The sequence below is a fragment of the Myotis lucifugus genome, unplaced genomic scaffold, assembly GCF_000147115.1.
Source record: "Myotis lucifugus unplaced genomic scaffold, Myoluc2.0 scaffold_138, whole genome shotgun sequence".
Taxonomy (NCBI): Eukaryota; Metazoa; Chordata; class Mammalia; order Chiroptera; family Vespertilionidae; genus Myotis; species Myotis lucifugus.
In genome coordinates, this window is record NW_005871186.1 from 661,934 (window position 1) to 688,442 (window position 26,509).

The 26,509-nt window shown below is 45.3% G+C and overlaps 3 pseudogenes; 1 reads left to right on the forward strand and 2 right to left on the reverse strand.

Moving 5' to 3' along the window:
- Window positions 1-418: 418 nt before the first annotated feature.
- Window positions 419-1,457, forward strand: LOC102417939 (annotated as a pseudogene).
- Window positions 1,458-19,861: 18,404 nt separating this feature from the next.
- Window positions 19,862-23,573, reverse strand: LOC102439558 (annotated as a pseudogene).
- A 1,491-nt stretch (window positions 23,574-25,064) lies between these two features.
- On the reverse strand, window positions 25,065-25,503 carry LOC102439256 (annotated as a pseudogene).
- Window positions 25,504-26,509: the final 1,006 nt, after the last annotated feature.

A 26,509-nucleotide genomic window follows, 5' to 3' on the forward strand; every position in this document is an offset into this window, starting at 1 on the left:
GTGGGTAGAGACCAGGATTACTGCCAAATGTCCTACACTACACAAAGCAGCTCCCCACAATAAAGAATTACCCAACCCAAAATGTCAAGAGCGCCTGGTCTGGGATGATTTTCAGAGTTTTACCTGGGCATTCAGGGCATCAAGAAAAGTCGTGAAAAGCCTTCCACAGGCGCTGTTACTACCTATACAGCTAAAGGATTAGCTAAGTCAGGAAAACCCTATCCAGGAACTAACACAGCCTATAGGATTCTCTAAAGTGACAGAAAGGGGCCCTGCTCCTGGCCCCACTATATTGGGAGCTGACCAACTGACGACTCCCACCTCCGGTTCAGGGATGGGGGCACAAAGGCATTCTGAAGTCTCAGGAAGCTGGCCCATTTAAATGTGCGCTGCCCAAGAGAAAGGCATCTAAGAAACCATGGCACTCCCTTTTCGAAAAGACTTGGAGAAATATAAGAACATTGATGAAGATGAGCTTTTTGGAAAACTCTCAGAAGAGGAACTGAAATACTTGGAAAATGTCCTTGATGACCTAGATCCCAAGAGTGCCCTGCTACCAGCTGGATTCTGACAGAAAAACCAGACACAGAAAGCCGCCACCGGACCGTTTAGCTGTGAGCACCTCCTCATGTACCCGGAGAAGGAGGCTTTGGAACAGAAAGACAGGGAAGACTTTGTGCCTTTCACTGGAGAAAAGAAAGAGAGAGTCTTTATCCCCAAAGAAAACCCCATAGAAATGCGTACAGAAGACAAAGTAACCCTTGATCCAGACCTGGAAGAAACTTTGGCCAGTGCCTCCGACACTGAACTCTACGATCTTGCAGCTGTTCTTGGAGTACACAATTTACTCAATAACCCAAAGTTTGATGAAGAAATACCCAACACTAAAGGTGGCAAAGGGCCCGTGAGAAATGTGGTCAAAGGTGAAAAGGTCAAGCCTGTATGTGAGGAACCACCCAACCTCACAAATGTGGAAGTAAGTCTTCAGCAGAAGAAAGCCAACAACCCCAGCCTCCAAGAAGTTAATCTCAACAACATTAAGAACATTCCAGTTCCAACCCTGAAGAAATTTGCAAAGGCTCTAGAGACCAACACTCATGTCAAGAAGTTCAGCCTGGCTGCCACCCGCAACAATGACCCTATGGCAACTGCTTTTGCAGATGTGCTGAGAGTAAACAAGACCTTGAAAAGTCTAAACATAGAATCCAATTTTAAAACTGGAGCTGGGGTCCTGGCCCTGGTAGAGGCACTAAGAGGAAAATGACACCTTGACAGAAATCAAGATTGATAACCAGAGACAGCAGTTGGGAACAGCTGTAGAGACAGAATTTGCCCAGATGCTCGAAGATAATTCAAGGACCCTCAAATTTGGATATCAGTTTACCAAGCAAGGGTCACGAACAAGGGTGGCAGCTGCCATCACAAAGAATAATGACCTGGTTCGTAAAAACGAGTGAAGGAGACTGAAAGTAAATTTCTATGAAAGCTCTAGCCGGTTTGGCTCAGTGAATAGAGCATTAGCCTGTGGACTGAAGGGTCCCAGGTTCGATTCCGGTCAAGAGCACATACCTGGGTTGCGGGCTTGGTCCCCAGTAGGGGGTGTGCAGGAGGTAGCCAATCAATGGTTCTCTCTCATCATTAATGTTTCTATCTCTCTCTCTCCCTCTCCCTTCCTTTCTGAACTCAATAAAAATATTTAAAAAAAAATTCTATGAGAGGTGAAGTTTCATCATGGTGGCCATTTAAAAACAAACAAAAGCTCTTCTCCTTCCCCACCGGGACTATTTTATCAAAGGTTGTTCATTTCTGTTAACCACAAAACTAATATTTAATTTTTATTCTTCTTTGGCACTACTTATTTATTTGGGATTTTTAAAAATACCTACAGTGGAGAGAAACCAAGATGGCGGCATAGGTAAACACCGGAGTTTGCTGCCTTGAACAACCACTTCAAAAATACAACTAAAAGACGGAACGGACATCACCCAGAACCACAGGAAGGCTGGCTGAGTGGCAATTCTACAACTAGAAGGAAAGAGAAAAGCATACCAAGACTCAGAGGAGGCGCAGTACGGAAGTAAAATACTAAGGTGCGGAGGTGCATGTGGAGCGGGCTGGCGGCTGAGGGTGCAGTTGTCGTTTTCAATTGGGAGGGAGTCTCAGGCTCTGAGCTCCAGTTCCGGACGAGTCTCTAGGAACCCAGACTCATACGGGAGAAGCGGGACTGTCTGGCATCAGTTGGAACCCAAGGGCAGCTTTCTCTCCGAGGGGCTTGCAGCGATTACCGGGACACTGAGAAGCAGAGCCTCTGAGGGCAAGACTGAGAGCAGCCATAACTGCTAGCCCCGCCCTGTTGATCCCATGGGACCCGCCTCGCACAAGCCCTGCAGGGAGACTTTTGCTGGATAGCCTAAGGCAGAGGCTAGATTAGCACCTCCCTAGAGATCCAGGAGTCAGGAAACCCAGAGGTCAGAATGGGACCATCCAGTTTGCAACTCCCTAGAAACACAAAGGACACACTCAGGGGGCAGACTCAGTGAGCACCAAAGCCCCATTGAAGCAAGTCTTGCCCCAGAGGGGTGTCTCCAGCACAGAAGTTCTCCCACCATAGACACAGCTGATTCCTACAGCCAATTGGCCTGGAGGTCAATTCCTCCCAGTGATAACTACAACAATCAAGGCTTAACTACAACAAGACGGTGCACAAAGCCCACAAGGGTGTGCACCAAGAGTGTCCTCCTTAGGTAATTGAGGAGGCTGAACCACTGGGCCCTAGAGGACACTTAGCACAGAAAACCACTTTATCAACACAGGGAAGCATACAAAATGCCCAGACAAAGAAACAGGACACAAAAGACAGAAATGGAGGAAAGCAAACTGCTGGATATAGAGTTCAAAACCACACTTTTAAGGTCTTTAAAGAACTGTCTAGAAGCCGCCGATAAATTTAGTAAGGCCCTCGAAAAGACTGGTGAGACCGCCGATAAATATAGTGAAATCCTCAAGAAATCTAGTGAGACCCTCGATGTTGTGATAAAGAACCAACTAGAAATTAAGCATGCACTGACTGAAATAAAGAATATTATACAGACTCCCAACAGCAGACCAGAGGATCGCAAGAATCAAGTCAAAGATTTGAAATACGAAGAAGCAAAAAACACCCAACCAGAAAAGCAAAATGAAAAAAGAATCCAAAAATACGAAGATAGTGTAAGGAGCCTCTGGGACAGCTTCAAGCGTACCAACATCCGAATTATAGGGGTGCCAGAAGAAGAAAGAGAGCAAGATATTGAAAACCTATTTGAAGAAATAATGACAGAAAACTTCCCCTACCTGGTGAAAGAAATAGACTTACAAGTCCAGGAAGCACAGAGAACCCCAAACAAAAGGAATCCAAAGAGGAACACACCAAGACACATCATAATTAAAATGCCTAGAGCAAAAGACAAAGAGAGTATCCTAAAAACAGCAAGAGAAAGAAAGTCAGTTACCTACAAGGGAGTACCCATACGAATGTCAGCTGATTTCTCAACAGAAACTTTGCAGGCCAGAAGGGAGTGGCAAGAAATATTCAAAGTGATGAATGCCAAGAACCTACAACCAAGATTACTTTATCCAGCAAAGCTCTCATTCAGAATTGAAGGTCAGATAAAGAGCTTCACAGATAAGAAAAAGCTAAAGGAGTTCATCATCACCAAACCAGTATTATATGAAATGCTGAAAGGTATCCTTTAAGAAGAGGAAGAAGAAGAAAAAGGTAAAGATACAAATTATGAACAACAAATACACATCTATCAACAAGTGAATCTAAAAATCAAGTGAATAAATAATCTGATGAACAGTATGAACTGGTGATTATAATAGAATCAGGGACATAGAAAGGGAATGGACTGACTATTCTTGGGGGGGGGGGAAAGGGTGTGGGGGGTGCGGGAAGAGATTGGACAATAATTGTGCACCTATGGATGAGGACAGTGGGTGGGGAATGAGGGCGGAGGGTGGGGTGGGAACTGGGTGGAGTGGAGTTATGGTGGGGAAAAAGAGGAACCAATGTAATAATCTGAACAATAAAGATTTAATTTTTAAAAAAAGAAAATATATATTAAAAAAATAAAAATAAATAAAAAGACAAAAAAAATAGGTACAGTGTTTTATTTGCTCGTGTGCACCTCTGGCAACTTGCACGAGTGGACATAGGCAGATCTTAGTGGGTGACAACAATTGAAAAGAATTTAACCACTTTCATATTAGGTCGTCTCGCTTACATACACTTTTTATAACCACTGAAGGGCATTTAGTATGTAAGTGTGTTTGTAACTGATTATGGCAGAGGTCTATCTCTGTTTACATGCATAGCTTTGAGTTAGGCTAAATACATCACAAGTCTTCCGCTGACCACATAAGAAGCTAGTATTGCCCTAGCCAGCTTGGCTCAGTGGATAGAGCATCAGCTTTCGGACTTAAGGATCCCAGGTTCGATTCCGGCCAAGGGCACATGCCTGGGTTGTGGGCTCAATCCCTAGTGGGGAGCATGCAGGAAACAGCCGATCAATGATTCTCTCTCATCATTTCATTTATCAATAAAATATATTTAAAAAATATATAACTCAAAGAAATAAATGATCTATAATAATGTCTCCCCTTCTGTGACTTTATTTATTTATTCATAGAGAGATAGAGGCTTCTATCTCTCTCTCCTTCTCCCTTCCTCTCTGAAATCAATAAAGAAATATATTTTTTAAAAAAAGAGGAGCTAGTATTGCCAGTCTTTCATTGGGCGAGAAATGGGACCCAACTTAGCACAAATTCTCTTAGTTCCAGAAATACCACTGAATGCACATGCCCCCAGTGATCAAAGATCAGTGGGGTCATCTTCATAAAAACAACATGAGACTTTAACATAGCCTTCGTAAATAAGTACAAAATGTTTATTAGCCCACAAATATAACTTCAAGCCAGACTCATGGGTAGCAAAATGAATTGGCACAACTACCTTTACTAATTATTCACCATAAATTCAATCTTTAACCTTACTCTGGTGGATAACTTTTTACAAAGTTGTTTTAAAGTTTTCTAGACAGGATGGGATATTTTTGAATTTTAGTAAGAGGGAAGCTTTTAAAACAGTATGCGCCTAAATAAAACAATAATTGCAAATAAATAAATAAAGTCACAGAAGGGGAAACATTATTATAGATCATTTATTTCTTTGAGTTATATATTTTTTAAATATATTTTATTGATATAATAAAATATATCCAGAGAGGAAGGGAGAGGGATAGAGAGTTAGAAACATCGATGAGAGAGAAACATTGATCAGCCACCTCCTGCACACCTCCCACTGGGGATGTGCCCACAACCAAGGTACATGCCCTTGACCGGAATCGAACCTGGGACCTTTTAGTCTGCAGGCCGACACTCTATCCACTGAGCCAAACCGGTTAGGGCAAGTTATATTTTTAATTATTATATACTAGAGGCCCCGTGCACAAAAATTTGTGCACTCAGGGGGGAGGGGGGTCCCTCAGCCCCGCCTGTGCCCTCTCACAGTCTGGGACCCCTCGGGAGAGAACGACCTGCTGGCTTAGGCCTGCTCCCGGGTGGCAGAGAGCAGGCCCAATCCCTAGGTGCAGCCCCTGGTTGGGCTCAGAGCAGGGCCGATTGGGGAGTTGGGGCGCCGCCCCCTGTCATGCACAGAGCAGGGCGGATCAGGAGGTTGCGATGCCACCCCTAGTCACGCTCAGGGTAGGGTTGATTGGGGGGTTGGGGCACCGCCCCCTGTCAAACTCAAGGCAGGGTCGATGGGGAGGTTGCAGCACCACCCCCTGTCATGCACAGAGCAGGGCCAATCAGGGGGTTGGGGCTCTGCCCCCTGTCACACTCAGGGCAGGGCTGATGGGGAGGTTATGGCTCTACCCCGTCACACACAGAGCAGGGCCCGTGGGGGGCGGGGGTTGGGGCGCCACCCTCTATCACCCACAGAGCAGGGCCGATCAGGGGGTTGGGGCGCCGCACCCTGTCACACACAGAGCCACAGGGCGATCAGGGGGTTGGGGAGCTCCCCCCTATCAGGCACAGAGCAGGGCTGATCAGGGGGTTGGGGCGCCTTCCCCTGTCACGACCAGAGCAGGGAGAATAGGGAGGTTGTGGCCCCATCCCCTGTCACACACAGAGCCACAGGGCGATCAGGGGGTTTGGGCGCTGCTCCCTGTCACACTGATCCCGGTGCTGGGAGGCCTCGCGGCTCCACTGATCCCGGTGCTGGGAGGCATATTACCCTTTTACTATATAGGATAGAGGCCTGGTGCACGGGTGGGGGCTGGCTGGTTTGCCCTGAAGGGTGTCCTGGATCAGGGTTGGGATCCCGCTTGGGTGCCTTGCCAGCCTGGGTGAGGGGCTGATAGCTGTTTGCATCTGGTTACACCCCCTTCAGGGTGGGGGTCCCCACTGGGGTGCCTGGCCAGCCTGGATGAGGGGATGATGGCTGTTTGCAGCTGGTCACATCCGCTTCAGGGTGGGGGTCCCCACTGGGGTGCCTGGCCAGCCTGGATGAGAGGATGATGGCTGTTTGCAGTTGGTCACACCCGCTTCAGGGTGGGGGTCCCCACTGGGGTGCCTGGCCAGCCTGGATGAGGGGATGATGGCTGTTTGCAGCTGGTCACACCTGCTTCAGGGTGGGGGTCCCGCTTGGGTGCCTTGCCAGCCTGGGTGAGGGGCTGATAGCTGTTTGCATCTGGTTACACACCCTTCAGGGTGGGGGTCCCCACTGGGGTGCCTGGCCAGCCTGGATGAGGGGATGATGGCTGTTTGCAGCTGGTCACACCCGCTTCAGGGTGGGGGTCCTCACTGGGGTGCCTGGCCAGCCTGGATGAGAGGATGATGGCTGTTTGCAGCTGGTCACACCCCCTTCAGGGTGAGGGTCCCCACTGGGATGCCTGGCCAGCCTGGATGAGGGGATGATGGCTGTTTGCAGCTGTTTACACCCCCTTCAGGTTGGGGGTCCCCACTGGGGTGCCTGGTCAGTCTGGGTGAGGGACTGAGGGCCATTTTCAGGCTGGTGTGTGACTGAAGCTCCCAACCGCTCCTTTTTTTCTTTTTCTTTTTATTCTGGGCCAGCTTTAGCTCTGAGGCTTGGCTCCAGCTCTGAGGCTTCAGCTGCTGAAAGCAGGTATCTGGTTTGTTTGGGTTCTATAATTGAAACACTGTTTCAACTCCAGCTCTGAGATCCCGGCTGGCTGAAAGCAGGTTTCTGGGGTTTTGTTTAGCTTCTATATTTGTAACAATGTTTCAAACTGCAATCTCAGAGTCTGGCAGCGGCAGGTGGGGAACGTTGGCTTCCTCCATCACTGAAGCAAGCAAGCCTCATGTTAGCTTCAAGCTGCCTGGCTGTCGGCCGCCATCTTGGCTGGCAGTTAATTTGCATATCTCCCTGATTAGCCAATGGGAAGGGTAGTGGAGGTACAGCTAATTACCATGTTTCTCTTTTATTAGATAGGATTAGTGGCCCGGTGCACAAAATTTGTGCACATTAAAGGAGAATTAATTAGAGGAAATATTTTAATATTGCTATTTGCCCTTTCTCTATAATAGAAATGTCAGAGATGAAATAAAATTAGTAAAATGTATATGAAAATCTTCCTCCTGTCAGAGTTTGAGGGGTGCCGCGGGACCCAGAGTCAAGTCCTTGCTCACCCACGCGTGCCTCAAAATCGTGCGAGACCCAGACCCGGCCGGCCCCACCCCCATCAAGCCCCACCAGGCAGGGGGCATAGCCTCAGGTCCCCCGGCCCAGCACCAGGTGGGGGGCGCAGCCTCAGGGCCACTGTCAAGCCCTGCTGGGCAGGGGGCGCAGCCTCAGATCCCCCGGCGCACCCTCAGGTCCCCTGACCCAGGGCGGGGTGTGGCCTCAGGTCCCCTGTCAAGTCCCACTGGGCAGGGGGGGTGCAGCCTGAGGTCCCCTGTCAAGCCCCGCCAGGTGGTTAGCACAACCTCAGGTCCCGCAGCCTGGGCCGGGGCCGGGGGAATGGCCTGAGGTCCCCTGTCAAGCCCTGCCGGGCAGGGGGCGCAGCCTCAGGTCCCCCACCCCAGCCCAGCACCACGCAGCCTCAGGTCCCTGCTGATCGCTTGTTACGGCTCATTACAGGAGCCCCACCTCCGCTGTTGGTGCAGCCATCTTGTGTTATGGGAACCCCACCCCTCTGTGGACGCAGCCATCTTGTGATGGTGTGATGGCGTGAGGGTTAATTTTCATATTACCTCTTTATTATATCGGATATGTATATCTTTAATACTATTGTTGACAGTGCGTACAGCTGTTAATCACACTTAAGGACTTAAACAGAATATATGTCATATTAGCTAGAAATTCTCAAAACAGATCACATAATCTTGTAGTACAATTCAGAGATCCGTCGGATTTCTATGTAGAAAAAAAAAGCAGTAACTGTGAACCAAGGAAAAGATTCCACTTATGCCTCCTAATATTTGCCATAACAAAGGAAGCAGTCAGACCCCCACCCTTCCCTTTTATATAGACTCTACACTGAAGAAAATGCAGCTATTCTTGGAGTACACAAAAGTAAAATCAGGAAGCAGGTGAGGACTATTGTGAACCAGGAAGACAGGACCTTCTCCTGTACTTGGGAAGGGAAGAAATGTTTGAGAACATGGGCCTCTTAGACCTTTCCAGCAACATACTTCAACCAGTAATTCAGGCAGAGGGGCTCTCAGGTCCACTCCTCTGGACTCCCAGCTGGAAACCCCTCTCACCTACCAGGAATTCCTGCAACATCTTGGAAGATCCCAAGGACATTGTCCTTCGGTTCTTGTCCTTCCTATTGGAAGTTCCAACCTAAGAGTCTCTGATAGTTTCGCTGGCAAGCCTGATGCGCAACTTAGTCTCTCCTGCTTCTAGGTCTTGGCTCTTCAGGCTGTAAGTCCTCAGCTCTGAGTGACTTGGCACCTTGAATGCAGCTCCCTGAAAGAGAGACCTTTCCTGTGGGGGCCTAGAGAGCCTCTGGCCATCATAGGGGTCCCTCTGTGCTTGTCTCTCTACCCCTGAATGTGTCTCTGGCTCTGACCTCATGGAAATCCTATTATTTGCAACAAATTCTTTCTCTGACCAAAGTTGTGAAATATTTGTCCTACTCATATGTTACTTGTTTTTCTGACTCTTGATGAAATCTAGCTTCTTTACCAGTGTCTGGTGGTAATCATTACATTCAAATGTTGGGTAGCATCTCTCCTCTGCTGGACTACTTACCTGTTTCCATTAAGGCCTGATGTGAATTTAAAAGACATTTTTTAGACTCCTTGCAAAAACTCACAGTTCCTCTAGAACTGAAAATAGTTTCTGAAACTGAAAGCTTTGATATCTGTTGTGTGTTTTTTGTCTTTAGAACGCTTCTTCTCTTTTTTAATTGATTTCAGAGAGAAAGTGAAAGGGAGAGAGAGAGAGAGAAAAATATCAATGATGAGAGAGACTTACTGATCAGCTGCCTCCTGCACGCCCCATGCTGGGGATCAAGCCTGCAACCTGAGCATGTGCCCCAACCGGGAATCAAACCATGACCTCCTGGTTCATAGGTTGACTCTCAACCACTGAGCCACGCTGTCCGGGCAAAATGCTTCTATTTTTTAGAGAAATTTCAGAGCACATTTCCATGGAAATATTCCAGAATCTAATCAAATTTTTTAATGATTCTACCTTTGAAATCTTGAGCTCCATCCTCTTGTTTTCTGACCATACTCCCCTTCCACCCAGCTTTCAGGTTCTTTCTCCTAGAACAACTCATAGAGAACACCAGTTCCCTGACCTCCTTCAGTCACCACAGCACTGCTTCAGTTCAGGCACCTGCATATTTGCCCGGGTTTTAACGCAGTAGCCACTCCATTCTGCCTGGAACCAGGTCTTCTGACCCCCCTGCCTTTCCATTGCCACACATTCTGGTATTTTTCCATAACGCATGTTCCTTGGAGCCCAGCAGATCATTCTGACCTTTTTGCACAGCAGGGAGGGTGAGAGCTAGACTGGACTAGAAACTGCCCTAGCTGCTCTCTATTCCAGGATATCGGTCCTGTCTTTTTAGGAATCTAATACTTTCCAGCAGCTGGTTGAAGGACCTGTTGTTCTCTGCCCTGTGGCTTCTTCTATTTCATGAAGGCCTCACCACTCCCACCCGGAACACAGTCCCAGGCTCACCTGAGCCACTGGAGAAGCAGTTGAAATTACTGTCTGTATGGCCCCTTCCCAAGCTCCACCCCGTGGGAATATGATGAAGGCCGTCTCTAAGCAGACTGTGGGAAGTTGGGAGCGTGGCCAGCTCCTCAATCAAGAAATGGCCCAATAGAAATTGCTTCTAGATGTGAGCCTGGACTGTAAACAACTGCAGAAAAACAGCTAGCGGTTTTTTGGTTTTTTTTGTTTTTGTTTTTGTTTTGTTTTTTGCTTTTTTTAAATCCTCACTTGAGGATATTTTTCCATTGATTTATAGAGAGAATGGAAGAGAGAGGGAAAGATAGAGAGAAATATCGATATGAAAGAAACACATTGATTGGTTGCCTCCTGCACGCACCCTGACCAGGGCCCGGGAGAAGCCTGCAACCGAGGTACGTGCCCTTGACCGGAATCGAACCCGGGACCCTTTGGTGCACAGATTGACACTCCATCCACTGAGCCAAACCAGCTAGGGCAGAGCTAGCGTTTTGATCTCACACAGCTCTTGCGCCAGCTTGCCCCCATTACCCCCCAAGTCCCCTGCATGTCTTGTTTTCTGTATTCTATTTAACCTTGTACTGAGAAAGCCTGAGGCACAGAAAACTTTACCAGCCGACCGCCACTGGTGTGCATGTTAAGTCCTAATAAACCCATGTCTTTCACAGCCAGTCTTTCTGGTTATTTCTTTGGTATCGGCAAGCAATACACTGAGGTTTTCTCAGACCTTAGCTCTTTGCATAACTCTGTCATATAAAATAATATTTAAGGTTAATCTTTAAATTACTGTTTTTAAAGTTAACATTTAGTAGTATTTCTCTTTATCTTTTTTAAACATGTTGACATTCCAACATTTGTAGCCTGGAATTTGCGCTTCATTTTCAGGTGGATGAAAAGCATATTCTTTAATAGAAATTCTTAAGAAGGTTCTGATGTCAAAGAATGGATCCTCTCCGCTAAAATAAGGTGGATGAGTAGCTATTTTTGAGAAAAAGATGTGAGGCAAATGGCCCACTGTAATGAATATTCAGGCACCTGGTGTGAGAGCCTCTATGAATTGTGTAACACTTCTCTGGATTGAGAAGCTCAATAGCTCTTGTCAGTTAATAATGGAAGGCTTTGAACTGAAAGTTATGTGAATTTTGGTGGAATTCTAGTTCTGCTAAAGTTAGGCCAAAAAAGCTATTCCATGGAAATCACTGATTCACTTATTCTGTGTGTGTGTTTTTCCTGCCATTTTACATTCAGTTTAAAAATTTTTTTATTTGCTTCTAGTTCTTTTAACACCTGGGGTGACTTTTTCTCTATTTCTTCAGTACAGCCCACATACCAATCATCAACCGTGTTGTTGGCCACGTCTGTACTCAGAACTCACAGAATAGGTTTCTTGCTCAGAATGAAATTTCATGCATTCCTGCCACAGAGCTCATATATGAAACATGTATCATGAAACCACACAAACTTTCCTATGAAGAATTAAATTGTATGGCTTTGATTTAGCCTTATGATTTAAAAAAATTCTTCCAATTTAGGATCCGTAATCACTAACAGACCCTAGTCAGACTCTACCCCAGGGGTCTTCTTGTTTCATGAGAGATGAAGGGAGCTGTCCGGACGATGATAAAAGCTATGAATCCTCCCTGGAGAAAATTGCCATAGACAAAATATGCATTCAATTTTCAGGTACCTAAGAATCTTAGTTATCCTATTCATAGACCCATACTTAAGAATCTATGCCGATCTGGACTGGGTAAATGTATTAAAAATATCTATAGAAAGAAAATATCCACCAGAAGATTTATTGGTTAGATATGCTTATAGAAAAAAGGAACCACAAGGACACACACCATCAGCGTCCATCAAATATCATCGATGGAAGAGAAGACTCTGGACCAAAAAATCCATCAAATGTTCTGGATGAGTAGCTATTTGTTGAGAAAAAGATGTGAGGCAAGTGGCCCACGGTAATGAATATTCAGGCACCTTTGTGGGAGCCTCTATGAATTGTGTAACACTTTCCTCCCTGGATTGAGAAGCCGAATAGCTCTTGTCAAATAATATGGAAGGCTTTGAACGGAAAGTTATGTGAGTTTTGATGGAATTCTAGCTCTGCTAAAGTTAAGCCATGAGGGCTGTTCCGTGGAAATCACTGATTCACTTATTCTGGTTTATTCTTTTCCTTCAATTTTTCTTCTGCCCTTTCACATTCCATAGACACAAAATATGCATTCAGCTTTCCTGGGAGCAGGGGAAGAGTGTCACCCCAACTTAATGTGAAGTCATTAACCTTTCAAATAATCAAATTCCCTTTGTTTTGAAGTCATGCGTGCCAGGCAAATTTCTGATTGTAATTTGACTCCTTGGGTAGCCTACCTATTGGGCAAAAGTGCCCTGACCAGAGAATATAAATATCCAGTCCCCTCTGCAGAAAGAGTTCCAGCTGAATTAATGAACCTAGTTATTCTGTGTGTTTTTAATACAGCATTCTCTGTGAAATTGATTAATAAGAGTCCACACATAAAAGATGATTCTATGTCTCTGAACTTTTGTAGCAAGGGAAATACCTCAATAAAAGATTGATCCATGTTTCTAAGCCTGCAAGGCAGAGGGCATATGATAGATTTGTCAAATTTCTAATTTAAATCTCCCAAATGTGTTGTATTAGGACAAAGAGTCACTAACCTTATAAATTTTATTCTGGGCCTAAATGAGAAGAGTCAGAAATGGAATTTTGAGTCCTTTCTGCACAACAAAGGGGTTTAGGCTATTTATATACTTTAGGAGTTACAGACACCAGTCACAGTTATGCAGTTTCCCATGACAACCAATTATTATGCAACTAGAGGCCCGGGCACACAAAATTTTGTGCACTGGCGGGGGTGGGGAGGCAGAGTCCCTCAACCTGACCTGTGCCCTCTCACAGTCTGGGACCCCTCAGGAGATAACCACCTGCTGGGTAAGGCCCACATCCCGGGTCGCAGATGGCAGGCCCGGATCCTGCGCTGGGTCGCACACGGCAGGCCCGGATGGCGGTGGGGTGGGCGGCTGATGGCGCTGTCCTGCCCATCTTTGTTGGGTTAATTTGCATACTCTTCTGATTGGTTGATGAGCGTAGCAAAGGTATGGTCAATTAGCATCTTTGTCTTTTATTAGTCTAGATGCTTTGAGATTCGAGGTTTCCTACCATAGGAAATAATATTAAAATTTTTTATTAATTAAATCTTTATTGTTCAGATTATTACATTTGTTCCTCTTTTTTCCCCCATAACTCCCCTCCACCCAGTTCCCACCCCTCCCTCCTCCCTCACTTCCCACCCACTGTCCTCATCCATAGGTGCACGATGTTTGTCCAGTCTCTTCCTGCATCCCCCTCAACCCTTTCCCCCCCAAGAATAGCCTGTCCACTCCCTTTCTATGTCCCTGATTCTATTATAATCACCAGTTCATTCTGTTCATCAGATTATTCACTTGATTTTCAGATTCACTTGTTGATAGATGTGTATTTGTTGTTCATAATTAGTATCTTTACCTTTTTCTTCTTCTTCCTCTTCTTAAAGGATACCTTTCAGCATTTCATATAATCCTGGTTTGGTGGTGATGAACTCCATTAGCTTTTTCTTATCTGTGAAGCTCTTTATCTGACCTTCAATTCTGAATGATAGCTTTGCTGGATAAAGTAATCTTGGTTGTAGGTTCTTGGCATTCATCACTTTGAATATTTCTTGCCACTCCCTTCTGGCCTGCAAAGTTTCTGTTGGGAAATCAGCTGACAGTCGTATGGGTACTCTCTTGTAGGTAACTGACTTTCTTTCTCTTGCTGCTTTTAGGATTCTCTCTTTGTCTTTTGCTCTAGGCATTTTAATTATGATGTGTCTTGGTGTGTTCCTCTTTGGATTCCTTTTGTTTGGGGTTCTCTGCACTTCCTGGACTTGTAAGTCTATTTCTTTCACCAGGTAGGGGAAGTTTTCTGTCATTATTTCTTCAAATAGGTTTTCAATATCTTGCTCTCTCTCTTCTTCTGGCACCCCTATAATTCAGATGTTGGTACGCTTGAAGCTGTCCCAGAGGCTCCTTACACTATCTTCGTATTTTTGGATTCTTTTTTCATTTTGCTTTTCCGGTTGGGTGTTTTTTGCTTCTTCGTATTTCAAATCTTTGACTTGATTCTTGCAATCCTCTAGTCTGCTGTTGGGAGTCGTATAATATTCTTTATTTCAGTCAGTGTATGCTTAATTTCTAGTCGGTCCTTTATCACAACCTCGAGGGTCTCATTAGATTTCTTGTAGATCTCATTAAGTTTATCAGCAGTTTCTAGAAAATTCTTGAAAAACCTTAAAAGTGTGGTTTTGAACTTTATATCCAGTAGTTTGCTTTCCTCCATTTCTGTCATTTGTGACCTGTTTCTTTGTCTCCACATTTTTTATGCTTGCCTGTGTTGATAAAGTGGTTTTCTGTGCTAAGTGTCCTCTAGGGCCCAGTGGTTCAGCCTCCCCAATTACCTGAGGAGGACACTCTTGGTGCACCCCCTTGTGGTCTTTGCGCACAGTCTTGTAGTTAAGCCTTGATTGTTGTAGGTATCACTGGGAGGAGTTGACCTCCAGGCCAATTGGCTGTGAGAATCAGCTGTGTCTGCAGTGGGAGAACTTCTGTGCTGGAGACACCCCTCTGGGGCAAGACTTGCTTCAATGGAGCTTTGGTGCTCACTGAGTCTGCCCCCTGAGTGTGTCTTTTATGGTTCCACGGAGCTGCAAACTGGATGGTCCCACTCTGACCTCTGGGCTTCCTGGCTCCTGGATCTCTAGGGAGGTGCTAATCTAGCCTTTGCCTGAGGCTATCCAGCAAAAGTCTCCCTGCAGGGCTTGAGTGGGGCGGGTCCCACGGGATCAACAGGGCGGGGCTAGCAGTTATGGGGTCCCTCTTCTCATTGTCCCGGTAATCGCTGCAAGCCCCTCGGAGAGAAAGCTGCCCTCGAGTTCCGACCGATGCCAGACAGTCCCGTTCTCCCGTATGAGTCTGGGTCCCTAGAGACTCGCCCGGAACTGGAGCTCAGAGCCTGAGACTCCCTCCCGATTGAAAATGACAACCCCGCCCTCAGCCGCCAGCCCCCTCTGTGTGTGCCTCATACCTTAGTATTTTACTTCCACACTGGGCCTCCTCTGAGTCTCGGTATGCTTTTCTCTTTCCTTCTAGTTGTAGAATTTCCACTCAGCCAGCCTTCCTGTGGTTCTGGATGATGTCCGTTTCGTCTTTTAGTTGTATTTTTGAAGTGATTGTGCGAGGCAGCAAACTCCGGTGTTTACCTATGCCGCCATCTTGGTTTCTCCGGAAATAATATTAAAATTTTGAAGACCCTGCCCTAACCGGTTTGGCTCAGTGGATAGAGCGTCGGCCTGCAGACTCAAGAGTCCCAGGTTCAATTCCGGTCAAGGGCATGTACCTTTGTTGCAGGCACATCCCCAGTAGGGAGTGTGCAGGAGGCAGCTGATCAATGTTTCTCTCTATCCTCCCTTCCTCTCTGTACAAAAAAAAAAAAAAAAAAAAAAATCAATAAAATATATTAAAAAAAAATTTTTGAAGACCCAATGTTTTTTGTTAATCCTCACCTGAGAATATTTTTTTCCATTGCTTTTCAGAGAGAGAGGGAGGAGAAGAGAAAGAGATAGAGATAGAGATAGAGAGAGAGAGAGAGAGAGAGAGAAACACCAATGTGGGAGAGACATATCGATTGGTTGCCTCCTGTACCCACCCCGCCCCCCGCCCAGGGTAGGGAGCAAACCCGCTGGCAACACAGGTATGTGCCCTTCTGTGTGCAGGCCAACACTCTAACCATTGAGCTAGGCCAACCAGGGTGAAGACCCAGTGTTTTTAAAGAGACTTTCCAGATAACTTTACAAAACAAGAATATATTGAAAGGGATGGCTACAAAAAACATTCCGAGAGCTATGGTCTATTCATGAGAGCTATAGTCTTGTGACTGCTATTTTCAGCTTTCACTTTTCTCTAACAAGGTCTTGAGAATGGCTTCATCGCTCTGAATTTCATCTCTGTGTTACACCTTAATAATACTTCTCTCTCTACAGTTTCTTTTTACAGCCAAATAATAGATAAGAAGGCTGAAATCTCTGACTTCAGCATGATTTTATTAGCCAGAACTCAAAGAGAACTGCAATATTTGTACAAACCTAGGAATTAATACATCAAATGTGAAAAAGTAAATTTTAAGAAAAATATTCAAATATCACCCAGTGCATGAATGGTCTCCTTGGTTGAGTCTAACCTCTCAGTCTGGTCTCTAAGTCCTGAAACAGATTGTCCCCACTCCACCCATGTATCCACATTCCCCTCAATCCCAGACCAGTCTCTGTACCAGCCAGGCAAAGTGTCTCAGTGTGGGTTCCCTCAATGGCCAGCCTACTGCAAGATCCCAGTGCAGGTAGTTTATTTGGGGAATGCAGGGGCCACCTACAGGGGAGATAGAGAAGTGACATAGGGAAGGGAAGGCAGCCAGAGAAGGGTATGCTACTAAGCCAACTTGTCAAAGACCAACTAGAAAAGGGTACAAAGCATACCTCAGACTCATCTCACTAGAGAGATGGGGGAGCTGAGGTATTTTACACCAGGTCTCATCAGTCATTGGCCCAGGGCTGATCCAGGAAGTATTCATCCCCCAGCACTTCCAGCTTGCTGAGTGTGGGTGAGTGAGACAGCTTTCTGTGGTTCTGGAACAGCCCTCAAGTACCGAGATATATCAGGTACATAGATAGTTGTCTGAGGAAGATATAGGGAGGTTCTGAGAGCATCCTATATAATAAAAGCCCAGCGACCATAACAGCAGAATGACCAGAATGAACGCTTGACCAGTCACCATGAGGTGCACTGACCACCTCTCCGATCCCTACACAACGCTGCGCTGCGGGTGAGAAACCCTCTACCTTCTCCTGCACACAAACACTTCCGGCAGCGAATCTCCGGAACGTTTCTCATGTTGCCATTTCCTAAGGAAATATCTGGAACAACTTAGTTGTTTGAATTCTAAGAGAACAGTGTTGGTGTCTGCCCAGTCAGTATCTTGTATTTTAATGAGCTCAGCCTCCCCTGCAGCACAGGCCAAGGGTGTGTCTTCCAAGGAAGGAAGGAAGGAAGGAAGGGCCTTCACTTCCCAGCTTCCTGGTGTGGACCAACTACTGATTCTGTTCCAGCAACTCATACCCTCACCCTTGTGGAGTGTCCTCTGGATGTTGGTTTTGTTTGACTGAAAGTTTTGCCAGAATCCTAAATTGTGGACCCTTGATCTTCATGGGTCTCTGAGAATCCTCATGCTCAGGAGGAAGAAAGCATTCTGGGTATGAATGTGCATTTCCTATGGTCCCTTTCAGTTTTAGAATTACTCTTAACAAGTGTAACAGAAGTTGTCAGGGCCAGAGTGGGGTTGGCTAGAACAGATGAGGTTTTGTAATTAGCTGCTGTTTGTGATTTGGAATTGGGGGAGGAAGGGAAAAGAAGGAAGTTATATCCTTCTAATATTGCCTGTGTTCTTCATTTATCAGATAGTGTTCTGCTTTATTTATTCCCCAGGTGTTTTGCAACAATGTGCCTTTTTCAACTAGGAGATCAACAGACATAAAATGGATGCTTTATTTCATCAAAGTGGTTCTTTCTGCTGAAGTTGATCATAAACTTTTAATGACCCCTGTATGCCAGGTTTTCTTTTTTTTTAAATTTAGGGAGAGAGAGAGAAACATTGATCAGTGTCCTCCTGCACACCCCCTCCTGGGGACCCACATCGAAACCTGGTCATGTGTCCTGAAGGGGAATCAAATTGACAACCTTTCCATGCACAGGAGAACGCCCAAGCCACTGGGCCAGGTCTGTATGCCGGATTTTTAAAAAATATATTTTTATTGATTTCAGAGAGAGGAAGGGAGAGGGCGAGAGAGATAGAAACATCAATGATGAGAGAGAATTATTGGTTGACTGCCCCCTGCACACCTCCAACTAGTGATTGAGCCCGCAATCCAGACATGTGCCTTAGACTGGAATCAAACCTGGGACTCTTCAGTCCGCAGGCTGACGCTCTATCCATTGAGCCAAACCAGCTAGGGCTGTATGCCAGATTTTAACTGCGAAGAATTTAGGATTTATTGTAGCCTATTATGTGCAGACCTATGGACTCTATCCTATCAGGAGTATTAGTTTTCACTGCTTAATTAGAATGACTCCTCCTAACACTTCACCCCCTTCCTCTCCCTAGTCTATTCCCCTCCCTTGTTCCTTACCTTTGTTTTATTCTTTGACAGTGAATTACATAACTTCGGTGCCTCAATTGTTAAATTGGTGAAAAATAGAACTTACCTTATAGGGTTATTATGAGGGCTAAATGACTAAACATATAAAGTGCTTAGAACAATGGAGAACAATGAGTGCCTAATACATAGTAAGTACCCAATACATTAGAGTTATATTGTTATTGTTATGTCAAAAAATTTCTTTATAGCTTATGCTTTTTTTTATCTTAAGAAATACTTCCCCAATCAATAGAGAGCTATTGTTAAAGTAAGTTGACAGGGCTTGGTGACTGCTTGGGTTTCTGGTGGGGTGGTGCAGGGAGGATTTATCTAACACAGCTCTGGTATTTCTGGCTCAATCAATCAGGGCTTCAAGGATATTTGTGAGAAGTATAAGACATGAAACTTCTCAACTGTGAAAATGCCAGCATCACATCTAATGACCTGGGAGAATTTCCTGGGCAAAGAATACAACTAGTAGTGTAATCTAGTCACAGAGAAGCAAGGTGTGGTTATCAGTGGTTTATTGCTTTAGTTTATAACATTCATCAAGATTAAATTGCATTTTAAAGATCGTTCCTGCTGATAGTGTGTAAAAGCATTGCTTTTTAATCACAGCGAAGTGTTGAGAGACTAGGGACTTATCTCAGGTAGTAAGTGCATTTGCAGACAGGAAGCATACTTTGTGGTCAGACCCAGAAGATCCCTTAGATGTCTTGGGGGATGTGAGCACTAACATAAGCCACACACAGACCCTGCGTCCCTCCCTTCCCAATACCCCATGCTGCCGGGGTTCTTGTCCCAGCATCAAGAAGGGTTCAGGAATCTGGAGAAGGGACTATGCGTAGATGACATAGGAATCCAGAGACTGTAAAAGAGTTCGGAGACGAAATATAATTTTGAAAGGCATTGGGGGTCAGAGGAGCTTAGCTAAAGGAGCTAAGATTTAAGGTCTTAAGTCTAAGGCCTTAGGTTCTCCCCGTCCCCAGGACCCCATGCTTTTTATTAACACAATTTGTCCTGAGGCGAGGCAGAGATATACACTTCAAAGGGTCAGGGTTCAGTACAGAGTCCATTGTCAGAATGGGGGAATTAGCCTACAGCTGTTCAGGTGTTTGGCCAGTAGGAGGCAATAACATGTAGATTAAGATGCCCTTTAAGGGTCTGGCAGCAACAAACAGTTTAATGTATCCTTTCAGGTTTGGGGATATGCCTTCAGCCATTCCCAACAGGTGACTACATGTGTGACTCATCTCTGTTGAGTCCCCAAGTCTCATCAACCTTTTGATGAAACTCTTGAAATTATGACATGCTGGAATTGGTCACCCACACCTTGCAGACCCAGGCACCAGGCAAGGCAAGGTTACAGCTCAGCAGGGAGGAGCCTCAGAACCAGGAGGCCAGGCAGCAGCAGAATGAATGCAGAACTTTCTTTCATTCCTGCAATGGGAGGAAGAGAAGGAAAGGTTTGGTTTCTCTATGGTGTTTCTTAAGACATGGGCCTCCCAGACTTTTCAAGCTTCCCCCCAGGGTCAAAACACCACCAGTGTGAGCCCTAGGGGTTTCTTTTACTTAGCCAGCAATTAGACTCTCCTTTTGCCTTTCAGGGGCTCCTGAAATACCCAGGAATACCAGAAAGGGAGTGGACTGTGAGAACACATCCTTTTGGGTCTCTGAATTTAAGGTCACATTGAGTGGACTGAGTTCTCAGGGCTATGGGCCCCTCACACCCTCCCATCCCCACTTCTCAGGCCCCTGTGCTCCCAGCCACATGTGCCTCAGTAAGGAAGGCTTTCCCCACATGAGACCTGCAGATCCCTGGCCACTGTAGGAGCCCCTCCATGTTTGTCTTTGTCCACTTAGGAATATGTTTCTGGATCAGGACCTCATGAACATACATCTTTTGCAGCAACATATATACTCTAGTCTAGTGTTAATAAGAGTTCAGTCTTTGTGTGGGATCTGGCCTCCTCTCCTGGGGTTCTCAGCTCAGTCTGCCTGAATCTGAATGAACATCAAGCATTGCGCCTGAGATGGGAGGGATTGTTTTCCTGGTTGTCCTGTTTTTATTAGGCTTGATCCAAATTCATAATTTCTACAGGTAAAAGCTCAGAGTCCCCCAGTAATCACTCTCTGCAGTCCCTTTCTACCTTAAACTTTTCTCTTGTTTCCAGCAACCTTTCAGAGCATAACGACTAATTTGGTTGAAACTTGCTGGATACTCAGTCCCTCTGCAGCTCAGATCCACTTCTGGCTGGACCCTGGCATCTCAACAAAACCTAACTTCCTTCAGCAACAACTACTGGAGCCCTGATTCAAGCCTGACAGGCCCTGGGTGCAGGGGGAGCAGGAAGACAAAGTCTCTGGCACTAAAGAGATCACCAGACTGTAAACTAATTATTACCATAGAGATGGAGAATGTATGCCTGAGATGCATACAAGGTTCTCCATGGGGGCAAAAAAAAAAAAGAGTATTTGTTAAGCAATACCGATGTCCCGGGCAATAAGTTAAGAACTTCTTTAATTCTCACAGACACACTACTGAAGTATTACTATTTGTATCCTCATTTTACAAAGGAGGTAGTTGAAACATAGATTGCTCAGGTAACTTGTTCAAATTCACGGAACTAATGGTTGTTGAGCCTGGATTACCATTGAGGTTGTCTGACCCCAACTTATGGCATGGAGCATGGTATTTAATTTTGCCTGAGAGTATCAAGGAAGGCTTATAATTAGAAGTGATATCTGAGCTAGTGAAAGATAATGAGAGATAGTGAAAGATAATTACTTTACTAAATTGATAGTGTCTTAGATTGGATGAAATATGACATGAAATCAGAGATTTCAGGCCAGAAGGAATGATAGGTGTAAATGCAAGGAAACCTGAGAGCCAGGACACCTTGGGAAAGGTTGGGTAAAGTGGAGGCAACCCTTGGTGGCACTTTCTCTCCCATCACAGGGCTGGACAGGTAACAGCCTTCCAGACACTACTGATATGTCTTCACTCATATGCCTTCACTGATGGTTTTACCATCTCTAACCTTCATCAGTCTAGGTATCATCCTGTGCATGTGGTCACTATGTGGCCCATTGGTGCAAACTCTTTCAGTTCTTTGATTTCCTCAGCTCCAACACTATTCACCTGCTCTTCAGTGTAACCAACCACTGCTATGGAAATGTCCTCCAATCAACTCACAACCTGTAAACTACCCACGCTGGAAATCTCAAGGCCCACCATCCTATTTTCTAACCATACTCCCCCTCCTCTCTCCTAGGATATCTCATAGACAACATCAGTTCCCCAGCTTCCCTTGATCCCCATAGCCCCCTGCTCAGTTCAGGCACCCTCATCTCCTGGCAGGATTACTGCAGTGGCTGTATTGTTCTGCCTGAGAACAGGTCTCCCAACTCCCCAAACCTTTCCTATACCCCCTGACATATTAGTTTCCAAAACTCATGTTTCCTGGTGCCCAGCAGACCTTTCTCACTATTTTGCGCAGCAGGGAAGTTAAGAGATGGCCGGACGAGGAACTGCCTGAGCTGCTCTCTATACCAGGATATCAGCCCTGTATTTTTAGGAACCTAATACTCATCAGCAATTGGTTGAAAGCCCCATTGTGCTCTGCCCTGGTGGCCTCTGGTAGCAGAGAACTCCCTCTTCTATTTCAGGATGTCCCACCACTCCCACCTGGAACATAGTCCCAGACTCACCTGAGCTGTTGAAATTGCTGTCTGGTATTCTTGGAGAGTTAGTGGTAATATAGTAGCAATTGTGAGTTACTCTTAGATATATTGGGCTTCCTAAGTGAAATGTAATCGTTTTCTTTGATGACTTCCTGATACACTTCATAGCCTGGAATTAGCACTTCCTTTTCATATTGATAGTGAGAGAAGTTTTCAATTTTAACACCCAAGCAGGTTGTGATGGCAAACAGTGTTCTCTCATGATAGCCCAGAAACCGTACAGCTTCAAATAAAGAGAGAGATGAAGAGGTAAATTGGCCGAAACGTACATTTCCTTTCCCACTGTAATCAAACTTTGTCTTACAGCCTCTATAAACTGTATAACACTCCCGTGTCGTGAGAAGCTGAAGAGCTCTTGTCAAATAATAATGGAAGGCTTTGAACTGAAAGTTATGTGTATTTTGACGGAAGTTTCTTACAGCTTTGTTAAATTCTACTGCAATATCTCCAGTATAGGCCACTAGAGCTATCCCATGGGAATCTTTGAGTTGTTTTGAAGAGTCTATTTTATTCTTTATTTTCTCCCATTTTTCCGTTGCATTTTTCCATTCTGCTCTTAAATTTCTATTCACTTTAAGTTCTTCTTCTAACAGCTGGGGTGCTTTTGCCTCCATTTCTTCAGTGCAGCCCACATACTGATCATCAACGCATTTTCAGCCATGTCTAGCACATGATTACTGTCGTACCCGCGTCACTGTAGAGAGAGGTAGTGTTCTTTGACCATTGCAGTACTGGATGCTGCCCAGAGCCCACAGTCTTGACTTCTTGCTTAGCATGAAATTCGACATGTTCCTGTCATAGCACTCATGTATGGTACACACATGAAGACAATCTTATTATACCGTGAGTAGTGTAAAAAGAAAAAACTAGGCTTTGTTACTCTGTTTTGGTTCCCGATATTTAAACTATTCTTTTCAGACTCGTGGTCTCTACATGGCTTTAGCTTCAGACTCAACTGTGGGAACTCTATACTTTTTAAAAATATGTATATTTTATTGATTTTTTAACAGAGAGGAGAGGGATAGAGAGTTAGAAACATTGATGAGAGAGAAACATCAATCAGCTGCCTCCTGCAAACTCCCTACTGGGGATGTGCCCGCAACCAAGGTACATGCCCTTGACTGGAATCAAACCTGGGACCCTTCAGTCTGCAGGCCGACGCTCTATCCATTGAGCCAAACCAGTTAGGGTGGAAACTCTACACTTTTAAAGATGTGAAGGCAAAGCAGGTCAGCAGGATGTTGGTGGGAGAGGGTGATATATATTACCTGTTGTGTTAGCCATTGAGTTAAGATCAAAAAGCGAACTGCTGTGGCTCGAAGAGAAGTCATCTCCAAGTTCAAAACTAACTGCAAAAAATATATAAGATAATGAAAGTGAGGTGTGAACATTAGTTCCACTGTGAGTGTGCTGATGACTTGGTCCCTACTGCAAATCTGGAAGCCCCAGTCCTACATACTCTGCTTTCTGCGCAGCTAACCAGGACTTCTGCCTGGGTCCTGCACACAGGGAGCAGTGAATCAGTAGGGAGCTGGTAAAGAAACAGTTAATCCTGGTCATAGGCAGAGCTGGGTGTCACTCAGATGGCCAGTGAGAAAAACAGATCCCATTTTAGTGGATCCTTCACAAGCCCTGACATTTTACTCCCCCTAAAAAAGTACTATGAGTCCTTTCACAAATGTGTCGGTTGTGTGTGTTTTTTAAGATCGTCTCAAAGTTTTGTTAATCTGGGGCTCAAACTTAAGTCAATACTTCTGGACATCTCTCAATGTTGTCAGCCTTTACTTCTATCAGGGGAGCTAACATGCATGGAAGATTTCGGGAGTTTCTTGGTTTGAAGGAAAGGTAGAAGTTGCTGTGGGGAAGGGGGAAATACGTGTATTCCTGTTCTGACCTGAAGATCTAGGCTTGACTAACCGTAGGAAGCGGGAGAGCCTTTTGCACAAGGGACCATGAGACACAGGGACCAACAGTACTGCCTCAGGATTCTGGGATATAAATTGCACAATCTAAGATTAAGGTTTTAAATTTAAGAGGGAAGGATAGACAGCATGTCTGTCCTTCCATATGGTTCCCTATTTGCCAGGTCTGACCTCACCTCCCTACCTAGAATGTTTCTTACACAGAACTGACTTTGTGGCTTTGGCTCTTGGAATAACTGCCATTATAGCAATCACCTCTGGCTTCAGATATTCTTCCAGTCCCATCCAAACACCAGTCTCTCCTCAGGGGCCCTCCTGGGGTCCTCACACTCAGAGACCCTTCCCCTTCAGAGAACAGAACCGAGTTATCAGGTACCTGATTTCCTGGAGATCCTTGGTCCTGGTCCGTCTTTGATAGAAGTGCCTGAGAAGGCAGTGCTCTGGCCTTTTTATTTTGGGAAGAGATATGCTTTCAGTTTCAAATTAGATTTGTGATTTGTTGTCTGTTGGGTTGGGTTTTTTGGTTGTTGTTGTTTTTTTTGGCCCAGAACCCTGTGCAGGCTTTAGGAACAGACTGCCCCACCTCAATGTGAGGGGGGGAAAAAATGACACTTAAAAACTCAAGTGGCTAAAGTCAATCATGCCTGATATCTCCCCTCTCCCCACTGCAGCTTTCTGTCCTTTTTTTTTTTTTTTTTAGAACATCTTAAATTTTTAATCCTTTCATTACGGGTTACCTAAGACCACTTTTGAATAAGAAAACTGTAGTAAGTTAGTAACTGCCTCAAGCAAATGCCAGGTGGCCTGTGGCAATTTTCCACAGAGTCCTGCTTTGCGGGGTTTGTGAATGCAGTGCCCAGGGTCTCTGCTCACACTCGCTGGAATCAATCGTGTCAGATTTTAGTCCACAGGTCGCTTTTCCGCATATTTCTTTACAAACGCTTCAGCATTCTTACAGAATTTTTTACGGTCCTTAGAGTATTCTTCAGCTAGGTCAGCCCGAACGGGGTGCTCAGGCTGGGGGTCATTCACCAGTGCTATGAGAGACTGGATTACTTGGTTTTCGTTGCTGACTTCCAGTTTTCAGCACTAATTACCGGCAGACAGACCTGTCCCTTTTCATCGATGTTGGGGTGATAGATCTTTGTTTTAAATGTATCTTCAGTGCTTTGAATGGGTATTCTGCTGGAAAGTTGATTTCCATTCTGAAGGCCCCCTTATCATATGGAGGGTTGTCAGGAACAATAAGCCCTTGCCAAGTTAATAAATTAGTTTTATCAACCTGGATGTTACTGAAGTTTTTCATTCCACATTTGCAGATTTCTTCAAGCTCCCTCATCTCCTCCTGCTGGCCACCATCTTGGATCTGGTCACTTTCTTTTTTTTTTATAATAAATTTTTTATTGATTTCAAAGAGGAAGAGAGAGCGAAACATCAATGATGAGAGAGTATCATTGATCGGCTGCCTCTTGCAATCCCCCTACTGGGGCTTGAGCCCACAACCCGGGCATGTGCCCTGATCAGGAATCGAACCGTGACCTCCTGGTTCATAGTGTGAAGCTCAACCACTGAGCCTCGCCAGCCAGGCTCCCACTCCAGCTTTCTTAAAAGTTGTCAAGGACAAATGAAAAATCTTGCCTTCTCCACAATTAGGAGTAATACTGTTTATGTATGTGGTAAAAATGCGGATATGTTTCCATGAGGGTCAGTACAAGTTAATGGCTATCCCTAGTCCTAACTCAGCTGCATGGATCTCAACTTCTCTTTCCAAGAGAGAGCTAGAAGAGAAAGATTGGGCTCAAGGGTGACTTCTTCAAATGGGATAGATGTAACATCAGCCACATTAGGCCCGCGTGTGACAAGGGCTCAGATATCTTGGCGGGATTCTTTGCACCATCCTTCATTCCCAGTACTCTTATCCACTGAAAAAGAATCTTTATCTCTGGCCTTGCTCTATCAAAGCTATTCTATCAGAAGAGAGTGGCTTATTTCAGAAACCCGGATGTGTGCCCTGACCAGGAATTGAACCGTGACCTGGTTCATGATTCATGGGTCGGTGCTCAACCACTGAATCACACCAGAGAGGCCACAATGTACATTTATAAATAAGCTTTGGTCCTCTTTCTCTTCGATGAGGCAATGGAGCAGCCTCTCCAGCAGAGGCAGAGCTGAAGATCTTTGTGAAGACCTTGACTGGCAAGACCATCACCCTCAAGGTGGAGCCAGTGACACCATTGAGTGTCAAAGATAAAACCCAAGATAGGGAGGGCATTCTGTTTGACCAGCAGAGTCTGATTTTTATGAGCAAAGAGCTGGAAGATGGCCGCACTCTCTCAGACTACACT